The sequence below is a fragment of the Dermacentor andersoni genome, chromosome 5 (assembly GCF_023375885.2).
Source record: "Dermacentor andersoni chromosome 5, qqDerAnde1_hic_scaffold, whole genome shotgun sequence".
NCBI classification, from domain to species: Eukaryota; Metazoa; Arthropoda; class Arachnida; order Ixodida; family Ixodidae; genus Dermacentor; species Dermacentor andersoni.
The window spans coordinates 67223627-67249347 of NC_092818.1; the positions used below are offsets into that span (position 1 = coordinate 67223627).

At 44.3% G+C, this 25721-nt stretch overlaps 1 protein-coding gene and 1 long non-coding RNA gene across 3 annotated transcripts in view; one reads left to right on the forward strand and one right to left on the reverse strand.

Annotated features, from left to right (window-relative positions):
• Sb (serine proteinase stubble) overlaps nt 1-25721 on the reverse strand; it is a 119790-nt gene that overhangs the window by 63726 nt on the left and 30343 nt on the right. The window contains exon 1 of one of the 2 annotated variants that reach the window (XM_072288198.1): nt 1530-1642. The exons of the other annotated variant lie outside the window; for it this stretch is intronic. The gene's annotated coding sequence lies outside the window, so the exon portion shown is untranslated. Of the gene's footprint in view, nt 1-1529; nt 1643-25721 lie in introns of those variants that run through there. 2 annotated transcript variants of the gene reach the window in all.
• Nucleotides 1784-3495, forward strand: LOC140218475 (uncharacterized). Its single transcript, XR_011894741.1, has 2 exons — nt 1784-2197; nt 3376-3495. It is a non-coding gene; the product is annotated as an uncharacterized lncRNA (long non-coding RNA).

Here is a 25721-nt window from a genome sequence, read left to right on the forward strand (position 1 = left end):
CAAAGCAGACGGCGGATCAGACCAACCAGCTACATTCTCGGCCAGAGTGTTATCATTGTTATCATGCCGGCTCCAGTCCCACAAAGCCGGGAACTGCTCAACGAGGGATAGAAAATGAAAAAAAACCTCCTCGTCACTCCAAGAGGACACGGTGTTTAAAAAATATATTTGCTGCACGCACGTGTAGGCGAAACGGCGGACATGAAACGACATGCTTGACTGGCTTTTGCTGAGCCGAAAACTAGATTGGATTTGGCTGAAGACACTCTGTTGCCGGACAACACTCGTTGGCTACGCCAATGTCGTTGCGGTTTGCATGCGGTCCGCCGCCAAAACTGAAGCGGGAAAAGCCTCGGCGATTTGTTGGACCGCGAGGGCCGCGGTCTTGCGCAGGCCAACAGCGGTACGCACGAACTAGTGACGTCCTATCACGTGATGCGCGGACCGCGGTCCAAAAGATAAATTTGGTCCGTCGTGTGGATCGGCCTTAAGAGGGGACACTCGGCGAAAATTGGCCACAGGAAAGACGTCACGCCTAGTATCAATCCCATCCGTTAGTTGACGCGAGCATCGGTAAGAAAATCTTACATCGGAATCTTACTTTTATTCTTTCCCGCTCAATCGAAAAAAAGTTTTGCGCATAAATAAACGTCGCGACCTATTTTTCTTGCGTCACCTAGCAACAAGCTAGCGGCACGCCAGACGCAAGCTATATGTAAACTGGTAGCGAATCTTCCATAGAAGCCCACACGTCAAGAAAATGGGGCTCATTGTAACCGTCGCTATCTACGTGTCGTGGGGACAACAGTAAGGAAAAAATATAAAAAAATAAGAAAGTGACGTCCCAACCTGAAATGGCAGCGACGTCGAGATCTTGCGCTGCTTGGGGCCAACGTATGAATTTCTATAACATCCGGCATTACGGCCGCTGCGACAGCAGTTATTTTTCTTTTGTGTCTGAGGCGAGCTTGCGACTCGCCTCAGCTGAAACGCCAGCGTGTCCTTTAACTATTAGTAGTGGCGTATTTTTTAATGTCAACGTAATTAGGCTGTTATTGATGGCAATTGCTCCAGTAGCTTCCTTAGGAAGGTGAGCGAATAGAATGGGAATAAATAAGGCTGCCAAAGAGCTTTCAAAGTCAACTTCAGTTTTCTTTGACTGGAATAATGCAACCAATATAACTGACCAAACAAAACATGTTTCAATGATGAAACGTACTTATGACCAGCACTTAGTCGTAATGCATAGCAACCTAGACGAATCATTTTCACGGAATTATTCGTAATTCCTTGCGAAACCATGTATTCATATCCAACAATTACCAGACAACATTGCCCCGCATTATCATTTAGGAAACATTCCACTTGCTAATTTTGCTGCCTGTCGGACACTCAGAGCCTCTGTTACGGAGCGTAAACGAACATGGCGCGACGTTTCTTCGCGGGCCGTTCCGCATTTATCGTCACGACGATAAGCGTGTAGGATGCCACAGCGTGAACTTGCACGATAACAAAAAACCTGCACTCACACCTTTCGCCAACGAATGCAGCACACTCAGTCACGCAACGTTTGAAGTGAAGCGCACGTCACTTTTTGAAGAAACATGCAAGGAAAAAAAATCGGACGAAACTGTCGCGTTCAAATGAGCAGCACCATTCCTCCCGGCGTAATAGCTGGCTTGCACAGTCTTGCCAAGTCTTGCGCCAGAATCACTGGTTGGTAGGGGTCGCCGAGAAAGAACTAATAAATTGTGAAGTAGAAAAAAAATTTACATTTGTTCTTTTAGTGCAGAAAAAATGTCTGAAGGGAAAAGTTATTCGTGAGCCAGTATTCTGATTAAACATTTTGGAGTATTTTTTTTTTTTTTTGCACATAGGTTTTCTAGTTTCAGTGTTTGTCCCGCCCTCATCTAGTCTCGCTTCAATGGTGCACCACTAACTGATATCCTTGGTGATAAGTTTTGCCACGCTTTTCGTTCCAAGCTTCACGACCTGTTTAGACTTTGCCAGACGCGCCACATGATGCGTCATGCGTCAGACGTGCCACCGAAGCGAGCGAGGCCGGCTGCGCATGTGAAGTTCGTCTGTTCTGCGATCCGTTTCTCTTTATTGTAGCCCGTTTGTTGGGTGCCCGGCGTTTTCTTGCGTTCCTTCTGCATTTCGACACGGCACCACTTCACTATTGGACTACGGCAAGGTGAGAAATTTTGTTTGACAGTCTGCGACGCATTTCAAGCAAATTTAGGCTTATAACGGCACAAAACCGAGACTATAGTGGTGCATTAGCGAAAAACAGCTCGGCCGTTCTGGTGCAGTTAATTTGAGTTAATGACTCTTACTGGGAAATGTTCGCGACGCTTTCAATGAGCCCCAACGTTACTGTAACTTATTTCGGTATAGTTTTTGGGCACGCTTGCCGCATCCGGCTATGTGACGCAGTTAGCGAAGAACGCTTTCCCTGACGAAGGGCTTTCCCCGAAGGGCGCTTTCCCTGACCCCCAACATTATTGTATTTCGCTACTTTTTGGGAGGCTTCCGAGGTGTGCGCGCCGCGCCTGGCGTTGTGTCGCAGTTAGCGAAAAGCAGCTCTGCTGTGTGCCATGGTTTCGCGTGTGCTGAATCTTACTGGGACAAGTTCGTGACGCATTCTCTGACCCCCCCAAATTATTTTTATTAATTTCGTAACTTTTGGGGATACTCTTGAGGCATGCTCGCCGCACCTGGGGTTGTGAAGCTGTTAGCAAAAAAGCAAGCCGGCTGTGGTGACAGTTTCGCGTCCACTTAGTAGGACAAGTTTGTTACGCTTTTTATGACCCTGCAAGAACACATACCTTCTTTCGGTACTCACGCTTGTCGAAAACGTGACGAGCGATTGCTAAGAGTGATAACGCGGGAGTGTTGCTTCCGCCGGCAGGACGCGTAAAAGATGAGCTCACTGACCAGGAACTTGACATTGTCTTCTGAGCGACTGAAAACAGGCTTTGCACCCATGAATTCGTCTTGAGTGGGACTAGAAGGCATTCTGCGACCGTGTAACATGGTCTGGCTGAGAGCCTGTGTTGTGGCCACCTCTGTTTACTTGGTACCATCGCGTCGACTGAAGAAGAGTTGTTTTGGAAACGTGGTCACCCGTGTAATTGTGCTCTTAAAGCGCACAAAATATTGCCAGGGAAGGGAGGGGTGCTTGAAAATAAGATGTTTACTTCATATTTTATGGCATTTTTTGGGAGGAGTCTATTTTCTGCGAAATGTATGTAAAGGTGAATTTATCTAATGCCGCCCATTCACCACTTACGCACGTTTCGCCTCTACTCGCAATATTCCTCTTAAGTCAATATACCAAATGATACATGCTTGTAATCTAATTTTTTTCAGCTGATAGCATCCGGCGGAGCTTCGTACGGCAACGACTGCTGCTTACCTGGTGCCACAACTTTGGATGAATGTACAAAAAGCCCGGAACGAGCATTTATATAGAGCAAAATAAACATTTCATTTCAGAAGACGTCTTGCGTTTACCTTATGAAATTGCACGTGGCACAGATTCCGGTGGAGGCTTGTAAAGAACGTTCGCAATCATTTTTACTAAATAATGCAACGATTACGCGCCAAGGCCGCACGTTGTTGAGCAGTGGAAGAGAAAAAGAAATGCCGCGCCGATCAGCGGAGCCGGCGTGGCGTGAACCAGCTGGCGTTCGAAACGCGCACGCCCAAAACCGAAACCGGAAAATGTTAATCCCATCCGCTAGGCGCGCTACAGTCAATTCGGCCGCTGGACTCTATGGGAGTGTCCGCTCTTGTTAAATCTCCTGCTCTATGATCAAGCGCATGCGCATTCATAACTGTTATCACGGCGCATGCGCAGATCTCGGCGCGGCGGCGAAACCGGCTGCGCGCAGTGTCTCCGTCGGTGGGCGTAGATGGAGTGTTGTGAAACGCGGCCCATTTTACGCCGAGCAAGAACAGCTTCGCTGTTAAAAAAAAAAAAAAAAAAAAACGACACGGGTCTCGGAACTTCAATGCGCAGCCAGCCTCGCTTCAGTGGAGTGTCTGGCGCAGCATGCATGCACCTGGCGCGTCTGGCGTGCCGTTAGCTTTTTGCTAGGTAACGCAAGAAAAAATAAGTCGCCAACTTTAAAGGGACACTAAAGTGAAAAATGATTTCTTCTGCATCAGTAAATTACCGTTCTACAACACCAAAAACACCACTCTTACAACGATAAGACGTTTGGTAAGCGAGAAAAAGCGCAAGAAAGAAATACGGGTGGCGACGCCTACTTAAGCTTCCGTACCTGGGGGCTGTGACGTCTTGGATTTTGATGGCATCTTCTAGGGCCTGCTAATTATATATAGCGGTACAGATTGACTACTTTGTGTTCTAAAGGAACCAAATATTAAACATGGCAAGTTTCGGGAACCTTTATTCAGCCAAAGCGCCCGAAGTGCGAAAACATACTTTGGAATCCCTGACGTCACGCTGACGTACCGGCGCCGACGTACCGGCGCTGGGGTTTCGGCACTGAGGTTTCGGCGCGGAATTCAAATACTGATACTTGGACCTTCATTTTCTCATCTAATAATCAAACTATTTTTTTTAAATGACTGCCTGCAGGGTTCTCAAACAATGCTTCATTAGTCTAAACTGATTTATTGTTTCGCTTTAGTGTCCCTTTAAGTTCATTTATTTTAGCGGGAAGGAATGAAAAGAAGACAATAAAACAATGTCTATTAACTTCATTTCACATTATTTCCGATGCTCGCGGTAGCTAATTGACCGCATCATTAATAGCGTGCCGCATTTCTTGTTGCCAGTTTCCGCAGAGTGTCCCCACTACTTCCAGCATCGGCCCACGCATTCTTATCGTGATGTTCTACACTCTTAGACAAAGGTATACTCTTTGGGGTGTATATCTGCCACACAACAATAATCGTAATCTGCCTTGCCTGCGTTTCCTTTCTTGAAAACGCCGCGCCCGCTACTTTCCTGTCGGGAATGCTATGTCATGTTGATAACGCGCGCACCGTTCGTTACTGGTAAGTACCGGGCTCGCAGCGTTAAAGAAAGGAACTGTGGACAAGAGAGATGCCCTTTATCGTTGTGTGGCAAGATACTACCCAAAGCGTGTCATTTTGTGTTAGAGTGTTTGGAGGAGTCAATTGGCTGCCAATGGAGCCGGCAGGCGAGTGCTTCGTATGCACGATATATCGGCAAGCCACGACAGCTGCTCAAGGTACCTGTGCAGCTTTCGTAAATGTTTTTCATGAGTGCATAAAAAAGACCACAGATGAATAACGCAGCAAGAGAGGGGTTCTTCCTTCAAGTGCCACTTTTAGTGAAAATACAAGAAATGAGAGTCCGGCTTTTTTTGTGCGTCTTTTAGATTACAGAATAAAGTGGCAGGGTGTTTAGACATCTGTTATATCGTTGGTACCGCTGAAGCCAGTGTCAGTCAGCAAAGTCACTGCATTGATTTTTTCAAGGTATGGTGCCACACTGCCGACGCAAAGTTTTTCTTTTAGGAAATAATATTTTGCTGCTATTGTCCTATGACTGGAAGAAAATTTCAATGTTATCTGCATTATTAAAACTGGAAATAAAATAATTTGTATACATCTAATTGCAATGTTTTTACTAAAAACAGCCAAATTTGCATCTGACCGCCAATCGTCATAACAGACAAATGCATTGCTATATCCCGTAATGTTTTGTCATTTATCTAGGTCTACCACTAGTGACCAGTTACCAACACTGGCCTAACAAACAATGTCCGAGCTTGGAGCCAACAGTTCGACAAGGAGACTTCTTATTGCAACATATTAAAGGAACAGCGCAAGACCACAAAGACGAAAGGCAAGAAACGCACAGGACAGCACTGCTGCTTTCCTGCCATTTATATTTTGTCGTCTTGTGCTACCCCTTCAAGATGTTGAACCAGTACCAACTCGCCAAAATGTGGATTCTTCTCGCAAATCCGCAGACTGGTGCCACCAAGACGGTCATATACTAAACGATATGTCTCACCAAACGCGTTAGGGACGTCTCCGATTAGGCAGCGGTAAAATCAACAACGCAAGTAGTTTCCTTCTTATTAGAATCGGACCAAAGCTTCACACATATTCAACAGTGTTAAAAATAAATAGTGGAGATATATTGGTAACTGACCCCTCTAGAATACAAAAAAGACAAAGTTACCATGAGAGGAGACTTGGTACTTTCGGCACCTGGTACTTGGTAGTTCCGGCACCTGGTAGCCGCGACGTCATGGATTTTTACGGTGGCTTCTGGAGTATTTGTTTATCGGCAGCGATGAACTTCATTGTATTCTGAACAAGACAAATGCTGTACCGCGCAAGTTTCAAGAATATTTACGAGTCCAAAACTGCCCAAACACGAAGAAAACATTTGAAACCTGTGACGTCACACTGACGTGGTGGTGCTAAGGTTTCGGCACGCCATAAAAAAAAAAGGACCTTTAACTTCGCCTTTTATTGTAATAATCAACCTATCACCGCAACATTGACGCAAACAGTTTTTGAAGAATATTCCATCACGCTGAACTGACTTAGTATTTCTCTTCAGTGTCCCTTTGAAGGGTCCAGTAAAGGGACATATTAAGTCAAGCTCAATTGACAGATTGATGCTCGAGAACGTCTAAGGCGTCAGTATTCTCGCGAAAAAAAGTTTTATTACTCGAGAAATTGAGGTAAACGCAGGACACGATTTGCGACTCACCCGGGACATTCAAGTACTAGCCCGATGACGTAGGCACTCCTCGTCATAATTCTGTCACTAGTGCACGCGTGGGCACGGTGTTGTTTTCTCGCCACTGCTTTTCCTTCGTCGTGGCGCACTGGGAACCACTTGTTGGCCTTTAAATGACGATGAACTGTTTGGCCTTGGGTTACCTTGTCTGCGCAGTGTTTGTGTCCAGCGCATGCTGCGATTTCCGTTGCGGGCTCCGTTGGCCACAGATATTTCAATTTCGTCACTGCCCAGCGCTTCGAGCAAATCACGAAATACCTTATATGTCACTCTCAAGAAACTTGGCGACGCGGCAATGGGTTCGTGCATGCACTGTTTTAGCGGCACTGCAGCAAGAATACGGTAGTTTGCTACGATGTTACAGAAGCGCATGAAGTGGCATTAGGCAAGTAAAAAATCATTCAGCAGCTGTAGATGAACGGGCACGATGCAAGCCCAATGTGTTCAGAAAGCACAAAGAAATTGTGAAAACAGAAATTGTGAGGCTGAATGTCAGATCTGAGGCTGTTTAATACGACACTCTGTGGATCTTTCCTGTATACGACACGTAGTTTTTACCAGAGGGGGCTGAATCCAAATTTTTTCGGATATGAATTGAATGCAGAATGTAGGTATCGATTCGAATATTGAATAGTCAAGTGTAGACGCATTTAGTTACTAAAGGAACATTTATTTCTGTATAATTAGGTACCACACCAGTGCTGTCGAGCACAAGGACAGCTGATCGTCAGGGTCACAGGATCAGTTTTGAACACAATATCACTAATTGTCATTAAGTAACTGCACAAATAGCCTCTCAGCATCTTATTGGCCCGATTGAAAACGAGCTTTCTAAGAACTATTGGCCGCTGTATGGCTTACTTTCCAAAAACGCTAAGGGTTGCCGAAAAAGTATGCGAAGTTCTGCGAAAAGAAAACGCTGCTGTAGCACTTGTGTGCCGTAGGCCCATGTAAACGGGCCCGTTCCAAGGAAAAAAAAATTGGGTAGCGTAAGAAATAAAACTGCTTCATGACTAGACTCCGACAAAATCTAAATGATAGGCTACAGTCAAACGTCTTTGCAACGAAGTGTTTGCGGTCTCCGAAATCATTCGTTAAACAGGTAACTTTGTTGTAAAGGGGGTCGCACACCATACAGCTCACAATAGAGCCACGAATAAAAAATTATTATTTCGTTATGCAAGTACTTTTGGTGTAGATGCTTTCGTTGTAGAGCTCCTTGACTGTACAAGCAAAAAAAAAGGCACACGTTGTGATGTACGAAGTTTTGCACCCCCATTTTTTTAAAATCCATTTTGCGTCTGAAAATACGAAGTCAACATAACCATTCTTGGACTGGCCCAGCCTTCTCTGCTGGTAGCTTTGCGGCAAGGCGCTGCTGTCAGTTGTTGGAGACGGTGGTCGTGCTTCACACGTCCACGGCGTATGAGCAACAAAGTGTGATTTCTTTTCTATTGAGCAATGGACGAACGCCCATTGAAATCTACAAGGAAATGCAGCCCATTTATGGGGAAAGGTGTCTCGCTTTGAGAAGTGTGAGGTGGTGGTGTTGTGAGTTCGCAAAAGGCCGTGAAGACTTGCATGACAATTCGGGGAGGCCGCGTGTGTAGGAAGTCTACCACAGGGGAATCTCATATTTAGTGCTGCGATGGAACAGATGTCTGAACCGGTGTGGAGACTATGCGGAAATATAGCATAAAGCATTTAGAATAGTACGTATATTTGTAATTACCTTTATGTATCTTATTTTGGCTAATAAAAGATAAGGACAAAATTTTTCTTATTCGCCTTTGTTTGTTTTCGCTGCGAAACCGAATGCAAATCTTGCATTTCCCATATTTCTTTCTGCATTGCTTCGAAATGTTTTGTCGTTGTTTCACTTCGGATGACCTGCGAAACTTTTTTTTTTAACAGACGGAGAACAGTGACCAGACTTTACAGTCGGCTTTAACGTAATCATCGCTTAATTTATAATATTTAAAAAAATATCGACTAGTTGCTTTTGAAATACAAATACCAATAGTTGGTTTGCATAAATTGATTAGTATACGAAACTTAGAATATTCGCCCACGCTTAGTTTCTACGCTTTTCGCCAAAAAGAATGAAAAAAAAAAGTAATGTACGAGAAAGGTATATTAAGAATTCATTAAATTGAGAGGGTTGGTTTCAATGCAACAAAATTCAACAAACTCGTGTCGAAGCCTATCTATATTTAAGTGTGTACCACCGACAGCCTTTCTACAGGTTTGCGGTGGTTATAAAATGTCTGGGACGTCTAGCAGAAGAGCCGACATAACTAGCGGTCAAAGCAGACAAAGTTCTATAGTATTGTGCTGCCGTGCTGACCTTCTGAAGATAATTACAATTGATTACTTCCCCCGTAACACAGCTTGCCCCTGCTTCTTGGTCTGCTCAGCCTAATGCGGCTATTCTTTCGTTTTCCTCCTGCGATGTATAGCGGGTACATTTCACAGGCGAGGTTCGTCCAGCCGTGAGAATTTGTGCTATTGTGTAACAGAAGCAGGCGACAACATTTGCTTAAATCACCGTTTTCATCATATTTCGTTCTGTAAGAGCGTCGTACGCATTCGAAATTAAGACAAGAAAATAGAGAAGTTTTCGTTTGCTAGCACTTGACCGAATAAGTTGCTGGGGCGCAAGCATATATATATACAAGGGAAGAAAAGGGACGTACAAAGGCGCAATACAATTATGTTGACTGGCTTTCCTGCGCCTTTTTTTTTAAATAGTATATTTATTCTTACAATTATAAAATGATGTTTTCCCAACCACTTACAGCAGTATGAAAGTGCGTGCAGCAGAAATGGTCTCATATGCTAACCAAAATAAAGATAAATATTTCGTTGGATCTATTCGGAGGAACATAGTGAAAAGCGTGCTTGACGATTCCGCAACATGAAAGAGCGTTGGCGCAACTAATATTCTAGATAGAGCGCTTGTGAGTAAAGTGTTTCTTTTTTTCAGCAACAGTTTTAGATATGCAACGCCAAGTGACTGTAAATATGAGCCAAGTTTTAAATTTGCGTTCAAAGACGACCCTGTTTAATCGATACAAATTTTGGATTGAGGCCCGCCATCGTGCCTTGTTTCAAGAGTGGTCTAGACTCAGTTACTCGCTCGCCAGAATGCTTTATGCCAAAACAACAATATGATTATGCGGTATGCCGTAGTGGGGGCCTGACTAACACCTGCAAGACAAATATTCGTGTTCTGCAGGCAGCACAAGCTCAAGCACTCAGAGTCTGCCTTGGTTTGCCCAGATGCACGTCAACAGAGGCAACTCTTGCGATTGCTCGGGACCATCCAATGCGAACTCACATTACGGTGGAAGCCCTGTGAACGCACAGCAGACATTTTGCACGTGCCCCCTATCACCACCTTGCAACACTACCTTCAGACAGGCACCAATCATCATTCTGTAAAACTATCATCAAGTACAACGACAAACTTCCCTCGGGCTTCACCGCTGCATCTAAACCATCGATACCCCCTTGGTGTCTTATCAGCCCCACAGTCCATGTCAGTGTACATGGAATCGGGAAAAAGTGTGAACTGTCGTCGCCTGTGCTGAAACAACTGTCTCTGCTCCTTCTGCACGAGAGGTACGCGGACAGTGAACACATTTATACTGATGGTTCCACAAACATCTAGTGTTCGTCCGGTGCTGTGGTTGTCCCAGCAAAAGCTATTACTATCAGCTTTAGGACTGACCACCCTACAACATCGACATCTGCTGAACTAGCTGCTCTTCGCGCTGCACTTTGTTTCGTCAATCGGGAGCCACCTCGACAATGGTCAATCTTCAGTGACTCAAAGGCAGCCCTACAATCTGTACTATCAGCTCTGCGTCGCGGGCCATTCGAACAGCTCGTATTCGATATTAGATGCCTACTCCATACATCACAGGAGACAGGACACCACGTGACGTTTCAGTGGCTGCCAAGTCACTGCGGCGTCACTGGAAACGAAGACGCCGATAATGCCCCTCGGGCAGCTCTTGAAGACGCACAAGAAGAGGCCATACCGCTTTCACGATCCGGCGCAGCTAGCAGACTTCGAGTGCTTGCACAGGAGATGACGCTCTCTTCATGGTGCACACCAGACAGCCAGACCAACCGGAGCAACCGTCAATACCACCTGCCCTCTTTGATGCATCTCTATATGCCAACTGGACTCCGCCGAAGAGAGGCGACTCTGCTTTATCGCTTATGGCTAGGGGTGGCTTTCACGAAATCGTACTCAATTCGCATTGGAATGGCCGACAACGCTCTCTGCAATGCCTGTTTTTGCGAGGAGACGCTGGAACACATTCTGTGCGACTGTCCTGAATATAACGTTCAGCGACAGTCCCTGGCATCCGTTCTAGCGCACCTTGACACCAGGCCATTGTCCCTCGACACGATTTTCACATGCCGGCGACAGAAGACATCGCAGGTGAAGGCGATGAAGGGACTACTTCGGTTTTTGAAAGAGACGGGATTGGACAAGCGGCTGTGACAGTGATATCACGCACCATGCCAGGTTGATGGACTCTAACGGACGATGTGTGTGTGCTGTGCTATGTGCTCTCTCTCTCTTCCCCTTCCCCATCTTTCATCGCCCCCATCCCTCTCCCATGTGTAGGGTAGCAAACCGCATAAGCTAAACTGGTTAACCTCCCTGCCTTTCCTTCTCCCACTTTTTCCTTCCTTCCTTCCTTCCTTATTGGCATCTCTCATCAAACCTACTGGTGACAAATAATCACCTAGTCTGCTTGAGTTGATCAGGTATGCTATACATGGTTTACATAATTGCATTTTTGTCTACATCTCCTTCATCCTTTTTTTTCTCTTCCTCAAGTCTTCTCTCTCGCTTGTGTCGCTACACATATGCCTGTAACGGATTCGGCCGTGTTAATCTACTGCCTCCTTGTTTTCAACCAATACTCTAAACGTCGCTTGCTTATGCTTCCGTCCACTGGTCTCACTGCGCAAATACCTTCGCACTCCAATAGGATGTGCTGAGCGGTCGCTGTATTTTTGCTGCAGCAAACAGATGCCTCACCTTATTGCGGATATTTGCTCTTGTATGTTTTTGAACTTGGACAACCCACTCGATCCTCAAACAGCAAGGTACAGATGCTGTATGTGCTATGGTACAGATTTTCCCTGCTAAATTTTTCTACCCGATCTTGTAAATGTTCATGGTATTTTTGGCTTCCATTCATTGCATCCAATTCGCTGTCTCTCTTGCTGTCACTTTGTATTTGATGACTGCAAGGTGTCTATTTACGCTTTCAATTACCCTGCACTTAGCCACCAACTTTCTTGACCTGTTCCTCCATTCTGTGTTCACGCTTTTCAGGTAGAGATGCTTGTGCACTTTGGCCACCCCTTTATTTTCATCCATGTTCTTGAGCCTTTCTTCAAAACTAATTTTACTCGGCGCTTCTCTGACGCCAAAGGAGCACAATCCATGTCACCCTCCACTGCCTCACGTGTGATTTTACCGTAGGCTGCGAAATCCAACCCACCTACTAATCTTTGGTAAAGTTCCAACCCTGACAAGATGTTCGAGTTTAAGCACAAAATGGCATTTTCGAACGTTAGTGCTGGTACCATTACTTCTCTCCAGATTCCATGCATCACCTCATACTTATTGTGGCCCAAACTGCTTTGATTGATTATTACTTCATTCTGCTTCCCCTTGTTTCCCGATTATTTTTTGTGGGTGCTTGAGCAAGCCTTTCCTTCGTGCTTGTGCACGTCGAGGTATTTAAATTATTTGACTTCGGGTATGACTAGCTACGGGTATGACTATATACAGCTTTCATCAATTACGAGAAAGCGTTTGATTCAGTCGAAACCTCAGCAGTCATGGAGGCATTGCGGAATCAGGGTGTAGACGAGCCGTATGTAAAAATACTGAAAGATATCTATAGCGGCTCCACAGCCACCGTAGTCCTTCATAAAGAAAGCAACAAAATCCTAATAAAGAAAGGCGTCAGGCAGTGAGATACGATCTCTCCGATGCTATTCACAGCGTGTTTACAGGAGGTATTCAGAGACCTGGATTGGGAAGAATTGGGGATAAGAGTTAATGGAGAATACCTTAGTAACTTGCGATTCGCTGATGATATTGCCTTGCTTAGTAACTCAGGGGACCAACTGCAATGCATGCTCACTGACCTGGAGAGGCAAAGGCGAAGGGTGGGTCTAAAAATTAATCTGCAGAAAACTAAAATAATGTTTAACAGTCTAGGAAGGGAACAGCAGTTTAAAATAGGTAGTGAGGCACTGGAAGTGGTAAGGGAATACATCTACTTAGGACAGGTAGTGACTGCGGATCCGGATCATGAGACTGAAATAATCAGAAGAATAAGAATGGGCTGGGGTGCGTTTGGCAAGCATTCTCAGATCATGAACAGCAGGTTGCCATTATCCCTCAAGAGAAAAGTTTATAACAGCTGTGTCTTACCAGTACTCACGTACGGGGCAGAAACCTGGAGGCTTATGAAAAGGGTTCTACTTAAATTGAGGACGACGCAACGAGCTATGGAAAGAAGAATGATAGGTGTAACATTAAGGGATAAGAAAAGAGCAGATTGGGTGAGGGAACAAACGCGAGTTAAGGATATCCAAGTTGAAATCAAGAAAAAGAAATGGGCATGGGCAGGACACGTAATGAGGAGGGAAGATAACCGATGGTCATTAAGAGTTACGGAATGGATTCCAAGGGAAGGAAAGCGTAGTAGAGGGCGGCAGAAAGTTAGGTGGGCGGATGAGATTAAGAAGTTTGCAGGGACAACATGGCCACAATTAGTACATGACCGGGGTAGTTGGAGAAGTATGGGAGAGGCCTTTGCCCTGCAGTGGGCATAACCAGGCTGATGATGATGACTAGCTGAAGCATTGATACCACGTAATTACTTATCTCTCCATTAAGAATCATAATTCCCGATTTTTCGTGCTAAACTTAAGGCGTGGGTTTGTCGCTGCGTTGCCGCACATATTCGTGAGTCTCTACAAATATCTTGCATGGTCGGCGAGTCAATGTTAGATATGAGACTCCTCTGGCGCCCCCGGCGGCTCTCCTAATCATGTCTGCGTTGTGAGGCCTGGTAGAGTCCAAGAGTGCTGTTCTTTCAATCAAGCGGCATAGTTACCGCACGTGCTGCGTCACGCCAACATGTCGCAAACGTGTTCAGTTATAACACTGTTTGATAATAACACCGTCCGGTCATACCTTGCCATCGCTGTCAATGATTCGCCTTTCAAGCGAAGATGCTAATTTAAAAAAAAAGGCGATTTAATGCACTGAAACACCAGAACACCTGAGCACGAATGCATTTAGTCGTACACGTTGGGAATGAATATCTCACTTGTTTCAGCTAACTAGAGAAATTTTGTGAATTAGCCAATTACACATTTCAATTTCTCGCGCAAGTAGTGTCCAGCTCATCGAGTAATACAACAGTAGCATAGCTCAGGAAGTAGAGCTGTGCTATAAGCCGCAGGCGAGTTTTATTGCCGTGACAGTTATATGAACATTCCAGGTGCATTTCTGCCGTCGCTGTCACCGAGATGTTCCGCCTGAAGTTCAAGTACGATAACATCGTGACCACGCGCCGAATGCTGTAGATGTGAGTGAAAGCGTGTGATGGGGAGCCGAAGATGTTGCCTCGATCTCACGCGCGCAATGTAACGTCCCTCTGTAACGTCCCGCCAAATTTGCCCGGTTGCCTGCTCTGCGAATTACGCAGCGAAACAACAAATGGTACCTAAATATCGCCAGATTTGCGCGCCTGCAAGCGCATAGTTTCTCTGTTAAAGCGAAGGTTTCTACATCATTTTTTGGTGTGTGAGCTCAGTTGGCTTCTTGCCGAGTAAGGCGGGCCTGTCCCGTAGACAGAGCAATGGTAAACTGTCCTAGCCCTGGAGATGGCGTTATGAAAGGTGGGCCGGTGCCATGAACAGTTTTAGGCTTAGGCTACGGGGACGTGGATCACATAGGTCGGCGTAAAGGGGGTTTTGCGCGTCTTCCTGATTTCCCGTGCGGGCAATGCAATGCCGCAAAGGGCGCAGAATGTCATGCTAACGTTACTACTTAGACAAAAAAAAACGTGCAGCTGCACATAAACAAGTACGTGGTACACGAATCTAACGTAGAATTGGCAATGTGGCAGAGTACACAATTGCGCGTTGTGCGGATGACATGTGTCTCTATGCAAAAAAAAAAAAAAAATCACTTTCATGCGGGTGCATGCACACATAGCTCACAATTACATGCATATTGCATGCATTAAATAAGTACTTTCGGTGTCTTATAGTCTATGGCAACTCAAGGATACAAGGGCATATGTACCGCTGTGGAACTCGACGACATTATGTACAGATGCGCCAGCCAATTAGGTTAGTTTATTTTCGTGATGGGGTCAAGCGATTTGACGTGTTCAAGACAGCTGATTTCGTCATATAGATCCATCTTTGTGTCACTACTTTTGGAAGAAAGCCTGAGGGTCCCGGCAAATTTTGCGGGAGGTGCTCATATCATGCTAAGCCAAAGGTATTGTATTAGCATTGAACAACGACACTTTATTTTTTACTGAGTTTAGCATTTACACCACCAGAGCAAAATTACTGAGCTGTGAGTGGACTCCTGTTGGCTGAGCTCTTTTTCAGAGGCGAAGGGAGGAGGTGCAATGCGTATTTGCGGGTGTATTGAATGCTTAGGCTTTCGCACCGACCACAGCTCTCGAGGTTCTACAGGTCAGTGTTACCTTATAAGAGGCATGTAGCCTTCACTTTTACGTCCATCTCATGTACTTTGGCAATGCAAAAGACTCAACTTTACGGCGGTACATTTTTATGGTATTTCTTGACCATATTAATCAACTTTCTGTCACTATCAAAAACATAATAAGGAGTTCTTTCCTAACGTAGGTTTGTTAGCTTATCGTGTGAAATAAAAAAAAGCATAACCAAGACTGCCGGAGAGTTCTTGCCCATGAAAATAATTTATAAATCAGCTTGGACACAGGCCAGAGGGTGGATGGCTTAGGTGATGCTGTTTGGCATTTTTGAACAAACCCGCATAAATTAAGTAAGATATCTGAAGAATCAATAGTCGTATAAATGATTTTGAGTAATCAGGTTAGAGCGTTTATTCAATGCCCAGCCCTACTTTCTGAACATCCTTCATATAGTGGTGGTTCGGGAAAGTGATTTTGGAGGGTGAAAGCAAGTAAAACGGTGGCCCCCCTCCCCTCACCTCCGTTTTTTTTTTCGCATAGCCTCCCGGAGGGGGTTATGCGAAAAAAAATATTTCGTAATAATCAAAGACGACGGTAGGCAAGCGCAAGTTTCGGTTTGAAGGAAAACACGCGCCCCTTGAGCGATTTCCGGGCATCCTAAGGGCGAACGAGATGAACTTAAGTTGGCGTGGTTCTTCGCATTTCTGGTCAACTCTGGTCTTCACAAATAAAGAAAGTTGACTGGACCGAAAGGAACACTTCTTTCTGATTACCCGTTTCTTGCCTGCTCTCTTCTTGAATTTTAATTCGGGCACCACGAGAAAAGCGGCTCACGGAGTGCGACTGTCGCTCTCGCCTATACTCTCGACCTCGCCGCTTGCTCACCGATACCGCGGTTGACCAATGGGTGGCCTGCTTCAGTTGTCGTGGTAATTTTGAAGATGGCAAAAATAAGACAGAAGAAGCTTGATAGACGTCAAGAACCGGGAGACGCGGGAGAGCGAGCCACTCAAGCCACGAACATGGCTATATAGAAGCATCGTAATTATACAGCGCTGTCGTGTTCCAACACCAAGATTTTCAGTTGGGCCAAGTTTTTGTTTTTTTACATTTCGCAACGACAACAGCTAACCACAAATTAAGTCCTTTACGAATTTTCTCAGCCGGCAGTCGAATGGCATGTGCACAACAGTGTTGTAGGGGCAATAAAGTTCTGCGCAGTCCTAAGTAACATAAAAGCATTCCTCACTAGCCATTGAGCCGCCGGTGACATACCTACAATGATGGACATGATTTCGTGTTAACTGCGCTACACCTTTTGTTCGCCATTTCCTTTGTTCACTTATATTGCCAAGGCAGAAATAATATTAAAAAAAGCATGACTGTTCCATTTTCTTGAGCTGTTAGAGCATTCAGAGACGACAAAATTGTGAGCAAACGCAATTGTTAACTCGTTTTCATTTACCGCTACTTCGATAGTCATGAACATTTAAGTCGCGTCTTTGTTCCAAAGCTTGTACCGCGCACGGTTGTAGAAGTTCTCAGAAGAAAGAGAGCTCGAACAACCCTTAGCGGTAGTTTCCGCTTACCACATAGCTGCTTCTTTCAGAAACTAGAAAATGGCTTCGAAAATTTAATGTTAGTTTGGACATTCTGGCACCCGTGTTCGTTTTATATGTATGAATTAAAGTTCTGAGTAACAAGTGCTTCGGTGTTTCGATATTTTCACCTTGCTTCGAGCCATCTCAAATCACAATATGGGCGAATGAAACTCGGAAGGTCCAAATTTGAATAGCGTGTGCCTTTGGCTGAGAAATTGGACATCTTTAATTTATCCACTCATCGTTACATGATACTACACGGATGAAGGCGCAGCGGAGTGCGCTTTCTGTTGACACGAGCGCACATCTAATCTTTTTTATCTTCGTAGAAATAAATTAGGCCCAGGAAAGCAGGAACCCAAAAGAAGAAAAAAAAAATTCTCAAGATACGGCATATTGTCCTCTTGACGGGCACGCTAGCTGGGCCTCTCATAAATGCCCGAACATCACGACGCTAGCATGTGGCGGGAAAGAGCGGCTTGCGACCCCTTTCCCCTTTCCCGTTTCACACGTGACCATTGACGTGCATTGAATGCATTGCTTTGTATTGTTCGTGATTGGTTTGCAGTAGGATGCGTGGCAACCACCAGTGACGGAAGCGGCACTGGCACGGCGCGCCATGAGCAATTTAGACGTCCAAAGGGGGGTTGTACGGAGATCACGCACCCCTGGTATTTCATTTAGAGATTGTTAAATTTATCGAAGCTCCAGCCTTTGCGAAAACACAGTGAAAACGCAATCAATTGGGGCCTCGATTGATTGTATTCCCTAATTACGGAATATTGCTTCCTATGTTGTGCACATGCTGTGTTGCTTCTACGTTTACAATACAGCAGCGAAGTCTTGAGCTAGAAATTCCACAGTCGCGTACGATGAAAGCTTCACTCACTTTCGGCAGCCTGCTACCCGGCTTGATTCCTATGCTACTCTGCTCAAGAAACGTTCGGATGGAACTCAAGATCATGTCTTCTTTGTCAGTCAGTATTCTTTCTAATTGTCATCACGTGACACGTATCGTTACGTGATCAATCTGGAAATTTCGCTTCGCCGGCTCGGTCCCTCTCCACCAGTAGGCGATCTTCACTTCTCGTCACTTGGCTAGATAAGGAAAACCTTTCACGGTACTCAATTTTATTCGGTCTATAAACAAACAAATGGGACTCGAAAACGAGGGGAGCATTTGATATGGCCGTTAAGAAAACGTCGCGGGTCCCGCCCACACTTCCGTCGGCGGTTACGTAATGTTGACCTCAGGAGATTAGAACAAAATTATAACGAAATCGTTTTAATTATCCTCGCCCTACGCATGGTAGCAGGGGAGTATCGTTTTCCATTTCTCTGTCTCACGGCTGGCTATACCACAGAATTTTCTAAAAAATAAACTACTAGAAATAATTGACGCCCTCTAGTGTCCACGGAAGTTGCAAGCGCAGAGGCTCTACCACAATGGGAACGATGCCTAGTACATGGATTCGCGTATACTTTGTACTTCTCGCTTTTAACGGATTTGTGGCTTTGTACAATGAATGTTTTCAACAAAATGTTAAGTTATATTTGCAGAAATTCTAAATATCTCCCCGTGCACCAAGACTAATTACTTCGCTATGCTTAGAAAGCTGGGATCGCTCCATCAATTTGAAATATAAAGAACAGTGAGTAACTCCACAAGGACGTCTGAAGCCGCAAGCACGGATATCGGGCGAACCCATATACTACCCATAATTCACATGGTGGGTGAACGATCGCCAGAGTTTCCGCTAGTAACTTTTATTTGTAAACAGTGCAGGCTACATCACAACTGGATAAAACAGGCATAATCAGCGTTCATTGTTAGGGAAAGGGCAAAGCACGCTGCGTCGAAAGACATGTCAAAAAAGCAAGCCCTTTCTAGCGCGTAGAGGTCCAGCTACCGGATATCATTAATTTGAATGGGATATTATTTAGGTGCGTACGGTTTGTCTAGTTATCGAGATCCTCACGCATGCCTTAGTCTTGTACGAGGTCATTAAAGCTAAATAGCTGTCAATATATGTAGCAGGTATATGTTACACCTAAAACGTGGCGAAGAAGTCAAGCAGGCTTCGCCACATGTGGTCTCATGCTGAGGTGAAACAAACGTCGACGAAGCCTTGCTAGCGAGTCCCACACGCAAGCGCACAAACTGACAACTTCTTCATCCCAAATTTGCCATACGGGTCGTGTATCTTGCCAGAAGACCACCGTAGCAAAATCACTATTACTCCTCTCCTAATTCCTCCTTTCCCAATGACATGTTGGTTCTGGCTGACAGACGTGTCTCGGTCTACGGCGCAGATGTATGGCGAGGTATTTCTGGCTGGTGCTTGCGTAAGTAATTCTATTGCCTGACTTGAGGAGGCATAATCACTTGTCACGTTTTCTGCGCGTCCTTAGTGTGAGTCAGCATTAGTAATAGCAATTAAGGGGACGCTTTAGCTCGGGCCCAACTCCGACGCGGCCTATTCAAATTCATGTAAAACGCAAAAACGCTTTCCTGAGATAACCCGTGGACCGATTTTAATGAAGTTTGTTGCATTTAAGAGAGGAATGTAAATTCTAGTGACTGCGTGAAGCAGAATTTCGATATAATGCCTGAATTTTGGTGAAATAATTTTCAAACGTTCGACAGTTCGGAAAAAGTAGAAGCACGAAGTTTACAAATTAATAGCTCTCCGTCAAGAACACATATCGTGGTTCTGGAAATGACATTCATTAGATCATTCAAAGCGGAACAATTCATTGCGTCAATTTATATATTACATGAAATTCTTACGTTGTGTACAAGGGTTCTGCAAAAGCTGCATTTTTCAGGTTAATGTGTAACATACCAATTTTGTCCGCTTTACATGTACTATCACATGCAGTTCACAGAATTGTGATATCATTTTTTATTGCTGAGATGCAGAGTTGTAAACCTGATAGTTTCGCTCTCCGAAAGAAATTTGCGCTTTTTGCCATTTTTTGTAAAAAAATGACTACTAAATAAAAAATTTAAAACCGACAGTTTTAAGTTTTTCTTTTAAATGGAACAAACCTCGTCAAGTTGGGTGCAGTGGTCGCCGAGAAAAACGATTTCTCCGTTTGCATGTATTTAGATAGGAGCACTCGAGCTAAAGCTTCCCCGTAAGTTCTTTGTAGGCCAAAGGATAACTCGCTCGCGTGTTCGCTTACGCGTGTCCGACGAAAAGAATGAAAAAGAAAAGTAATCTAAGCGAAAGTTTGTGTGAGCTGAGAAACTTGGAAAGTAATGACAGGACGTTAGAGACACATTTAAATTTAATGTATGATATTTTGTAAAATGTAGCGCATACTCATTGACATTCACTCGCACACATTAAATGTATTGTATACTCTACGGCTTGGATAGGAGGCGTTAAATGTCGCGTAATATTGTCAATTTATAATAAGTCTGCATTTACCGCGGTAGGTGAATGAGCGTAGGCCTATAGTTCCCGCTTGTAACTTTGTTTTATAGAAAACTAAATTGGGTGCATTAATAGTGGACGCTGCAGTCATCGTCCGCGTCCAGAGGCGGTATTTTGATTTTCTCTCTAAAAGCAGTCTGTAGAACTACGTCCTAATTTCTGAAAACAATAAATGAATGTAACTTTGATATATTTCGCGCTCGTTGACACCGCTTCGGCTGAACGAAACTTCGTCTAATATTTGTGACATAACTGAGCTAAAGGATTGATTAACTAGACAAAAACACAGGCGCATGGAAAGCTATCACTTTCAAATATATTTCACTGAGAGCCGGATATGGTGAAGGATCAAATCTTGTACTTTTCCATGTCACTATGGAACGGCAATGCCGGACCACAGTTCATATCCACGTCTTCCTGCTTGCAGTCATCTACTGAAAATCCTAGCAGCAACAGGTTGATTAAAATGCATTGACATCCGGAAAATCCGAAGAACTCAATAGATTTACTAATGAAAGTTACTCGAAATGGCGTATCATAACCATGCTTATATGCAGAATAATTGAAACGTCTCTCTTTATTCTGTAAGACACAAAAGGGCTCTACGAGAATAAGTCAATTGCGGAAATAAATACTTTTGCAACAAGAAATTTCGCTCGCGAATAAAGCAGAACACGACGCTCCATTTGAGACAAGACAAGTGGAACTTGATGTCTTCGTAAAATGATATGATATTCGAGCACTACAAAAATTGTTTTTTAGGAACTAAACTGCCTACTTTATTACACTACTGGTCTTTTAGACTATATAATTTTTTTTATAAAAAAGCTATAAGCCTAGCGAATGCAGTGTTCTCGCTGATAAATTTTGCTCCTATAACCGGAGTTTCAGGAGACCAATTCACGAAAAAAAAATTCTAATGATTATTTTTTATTGGCACCTTGGGAGCAGTTGCTTAAATGCGAAATTTGGAAGCAGTCACACTTGAATCCACATCAATTTAAAAAAAAAGGTATCTTTAAACTTGAATCAAATTCGAGAATTTCATCATTGAAGTCCAACGCTCAATCCAGGCAATGTTGAAATCGAGCGCGCCATGATAGCAGAAAAGGCGGCTACGGTCTAATGTCAGACGGAAACGTAGCGTGACGGAAAGCGCGACGAAGCGTGAAACTGAACGTTGTGGCCGGTCGCGTGTGTTGCCTGGAAAACATCTGCCGTTACGTGCCGAATCAGTATTTGCCGCGGCAGATCCGAACTTCCTCCTACACTACGTCACGGGGTGCTTCCGTCTGACGTAGCAGCAGGGCGGACTCAGTTTCGATATTGCCTGGATTGAGCATTGAAATTTGATGGAGAGTCTCAAATTCGACGCTATTTTGATGATTAAAAAAAATGGGGGTGCATTAAAATATGACTGCCTCTAAATTCGTCATATGAACAACTGCTCTCAAACGTTTAATAAAAAAAGCGGATTGATTTTTTCCTGTCTTGGAAAACTTGCGTTATTGGCGACACGGTACGAATTCCTTCGCGCAACTGCCACGTTTTCTACGCTCATACCTGTTTTATAAAAGATGTCTGTATAGTATTTAAAAGAAGATATTTTGTGGGTGTAATACTTCAAGGAAACTTTGCTGCGCTGTTATAGTTATTGTTTTGATACCCTTGTTTGTAAGATTACTCGTGTGAAGCTATTTATTGTTTTGCTATTCTCATTACCGTTTCAAACAATTCTTTGTTGCACTATGCTATGAACTCTAACATATGTCGACTTCTGCTTTCTGGTGTAAAGGCGTGCACTCTAAGTACAGGAGCTTTGTTAAAATCTTTGAAGACGAACTCAATAAACAAATTCAATTCAGTTCAACGCTTCCCAAGGAGCGTGAACCTGAAAGCATCGTTATTGCTCTACGAAACTGGATTTCCCAAGATTCGCCATTTCTTATATGCTTACGTCCGTGCTTTTAGACCACTGCGACGTGAGTTGACGTGCTCGGCCGCACCAGTGGGCAGTGCAAACTTGTCGCATTAAACGGCACCCACAGGAAACCTACCTCCTACGTATATTCGTCGTCCATTTCACGTTCCACGCCTGTCGTGTATTTATAAAGACCGAACTTGAAGAGTATCTGTGTTAATTGGCACTAGGTGTACGGAAGCATCGTCGTCGTAGATTAATCTGCAGTCAATGAGCAGCGTAAGATGAACGTGCTGGCGCCGAGCGACGCCATGTCTAAAATACGTGGAATGTGCTTCACGCACGGATGCCGCTCCAGTTAAGTGTTTAGCACATGGTGCACTGCGAGAATGAACGCAGTTACGCTTGCCTGCGAACTGGCAGAGGGCTCGAGGAATGGTGTTTAAACACTTTCGCTTTGGCGAGCATCGATTTTATTTCTTCAATTCAGTCCCCGTTAAGCATACTATCCACGCTCCATATTGCTGTCACTCAACGAAGTGAGGATTAGTAGGAGGATTACGAGGATTGCGACGATGAGGAAGAGGAAATACATTTATTTAAAAAAAAAAAGAAAACAAGCAGATATGTTCTTGTTTGCGCGGGAAGAACTCAGCCCAGGGCTGCTGTGGCTTTTGCTTTCTCCCGTGCCCGCCACACAATCTGTTGCTGGTAACGGGGATCCGAGACCGTCAGCACGACCTCTCACTGTTCTGTTGTGGGGTTGGAAAGTTGCAGGGCAGCGTATGTGGTTGGGCCCGTTCATGTGGTGTGATATAGAGTGGCATAGTCGTATACATACAACGTGATCATTCTTAAGTTTTACGGTATTAAAAAAAACCTTCTATGGAAGATAGCCTCATTCTGGTCCTTGAGCTTGATTATTCGAAAAGGCGCACATTACTAGCACGAGAAATCGAAACACATACTGAAATAATTAACAAACATTCAATAATTAACTTCTGAGTCAATTACTTCACTGTACATATTGCAATTTACGAGTTGTAGCCGGTGAGCTTGCTGGACATATTTACTTGAAATTAATTTTCAGGATGACACCAGTTTCGACATATTCCCTAAGTGTGGAACGAAATGCATAGCCGTTACAGTTACTTTTGTGGTTCAATGCATAAAACAGCGTTTTGTTAAACAAAAGGTAAGTCGAAGAACAGTGCATTTTTAGGGCAAGCTTAATGGCGGATATCTCCTAACTGTCGTCATTCTGGAATATAATTACAAGTGGATACGCCTTGCAAACACACCAGCTGCACTTTATAAATTGCAATATCTGCCGTAAAGTAACTGATTGAAAAGGTAATTAGTGGAACTTTGTTAATTAGTTGATTATGTGTCTCGATTTCTCGTGTAAGTAATATCCGCCTCTCAGAATAACCCAGCTCAACTTAAGGACTAGAATTACGTTATCCGCAACAGGCTATTTTTTAAAATTCCATAAAACTTAACAATGATCATCATGTATAGGGGGCATTTGTATGGGTATCGGGGGCTTCGCTTTGGAGTTCTCTGCGCATATTCATAGAAACGTTTTTGCGCTCAAACGTACAAGTGAATCACAATGCCGGACAAAGGCGGCCGGCCAATCGCCAACAGCAGTTACGAATGAAAAGTTTTGTAAATTCGGCCCTTGATTTCTCAGCACCAATGAGGCGCCTGATCTAGCAGTATTTCGTGACTACTGGGCATGGGTACTGCGTGAGCCAGCGTGGTATCAACGTTTGCAAAGAGTTCAGCGGAACGAGTTAAGTAACACCGCCAGAGAAAGTGACCGGCGTAGCGCCTTCGGAACAATCAAGAGCTGCTGACTACATGCGAGGCACGCAGACTATCTGACAGTCACGCACTATTGTCACACAACTTTGTGATTACTTTCATTGTTACTTCAGAACTTGCCAGCTTCACTTTCTGTGTAACATAGCTTGGTTGAAGAAAGAATCAACAGCCTTGATGTGCTTCCTTTTTTTTTTCTTGCCGCTTTCATGTTGACACAATTAACTTATCGATTTCGGAAATTGGTAAGACTGTGCCATGTACGCTGATAATGTGCACTCAAACTAGACTAAGAACTGCACAGCTTCAGAGTATCGGGTATTCCGGCAAACGCAGATGGTTTGGGCGGATTGCCGGTGGAGCGGAGGTGTAAACGTGAGTGGCTGGAATCATGCTGGACCACAAAAACACAGCTATTATTGCAGTTACCAAGTCCATCCTACTTCGCTGATGGCGTAAATTTTCGACAGCCGCGAAGTAGGATGGACAGACAGCAAGTCATTCCCATAATCAAGCAATACAAATACCTCGGCGTATACAAAAACGAAGGAAAGACTTGCTCAAGCAGTCACCAAGATAATCCGAAAATAAAGGGGAAGCGCAATGCAGCAATAAGGATACGTACATAAAGCACTTTGGGGCCACAATAAATATGACGAGGTGCATGGAATATGTAAAGGAGTAATGGTGCCGGTGCTAAAGTTCGCAAATGCCACTCTGTGCTTAAAATTGGATGTGTTGTCAGGGTTAGAAGTTAACCAGAGATCACCAGGCCGGTTGGCTTTGAGAGCCCACGGTAAAGCCAAAAATGAGGCAGTGCAGGGTGACATGGGTTGGGCTTCGTTTGGAGTCTGAGAAGCAGAGAGCAAAATTATTCTTTAAGAAAGGCTAAGGAACAAGGATCAAAATAAATGGGCGGCTAAAGTGTACAATGATTGAAGTGTACAAGTATCTGTACCCGAAAAGCGTTGACATAGAATGGAGGAAGAGGTCAAGAAATTTCGCAACCAAGTTCAGGGTGACAGTGTAAATAGGTAAGAAGGAGTCATCAGAAAGAACGTGAGAGAAACAAAGACAGTGAATTGGGTGCAAAGAATGAAAAAAAAAGACCCTGGAGATTTAGAAGCATCAGAAGAAATTAGAAGGTCATATCTGTACGATAAAACGAAGGGAAATGCCTTGATATTTGAGTATCTGGCTGGTCGGTTAAGGACAAAGACATACGGCAGCAAATATTCGGAAATAGGGAAGGCATGTGTATGCTGCAGCAAAAATCCGGAGACCACTCAGCACATCCAATTCGAATGCGAAGGGATTCAACCAGTGGGACTCGTAGGTACGTAACGCACACCTTTTTGAGCTTGTTGGGTTTGTTGGTTCATTAGTGGTTGAAATTTGGGCTTGTTGGTTCAT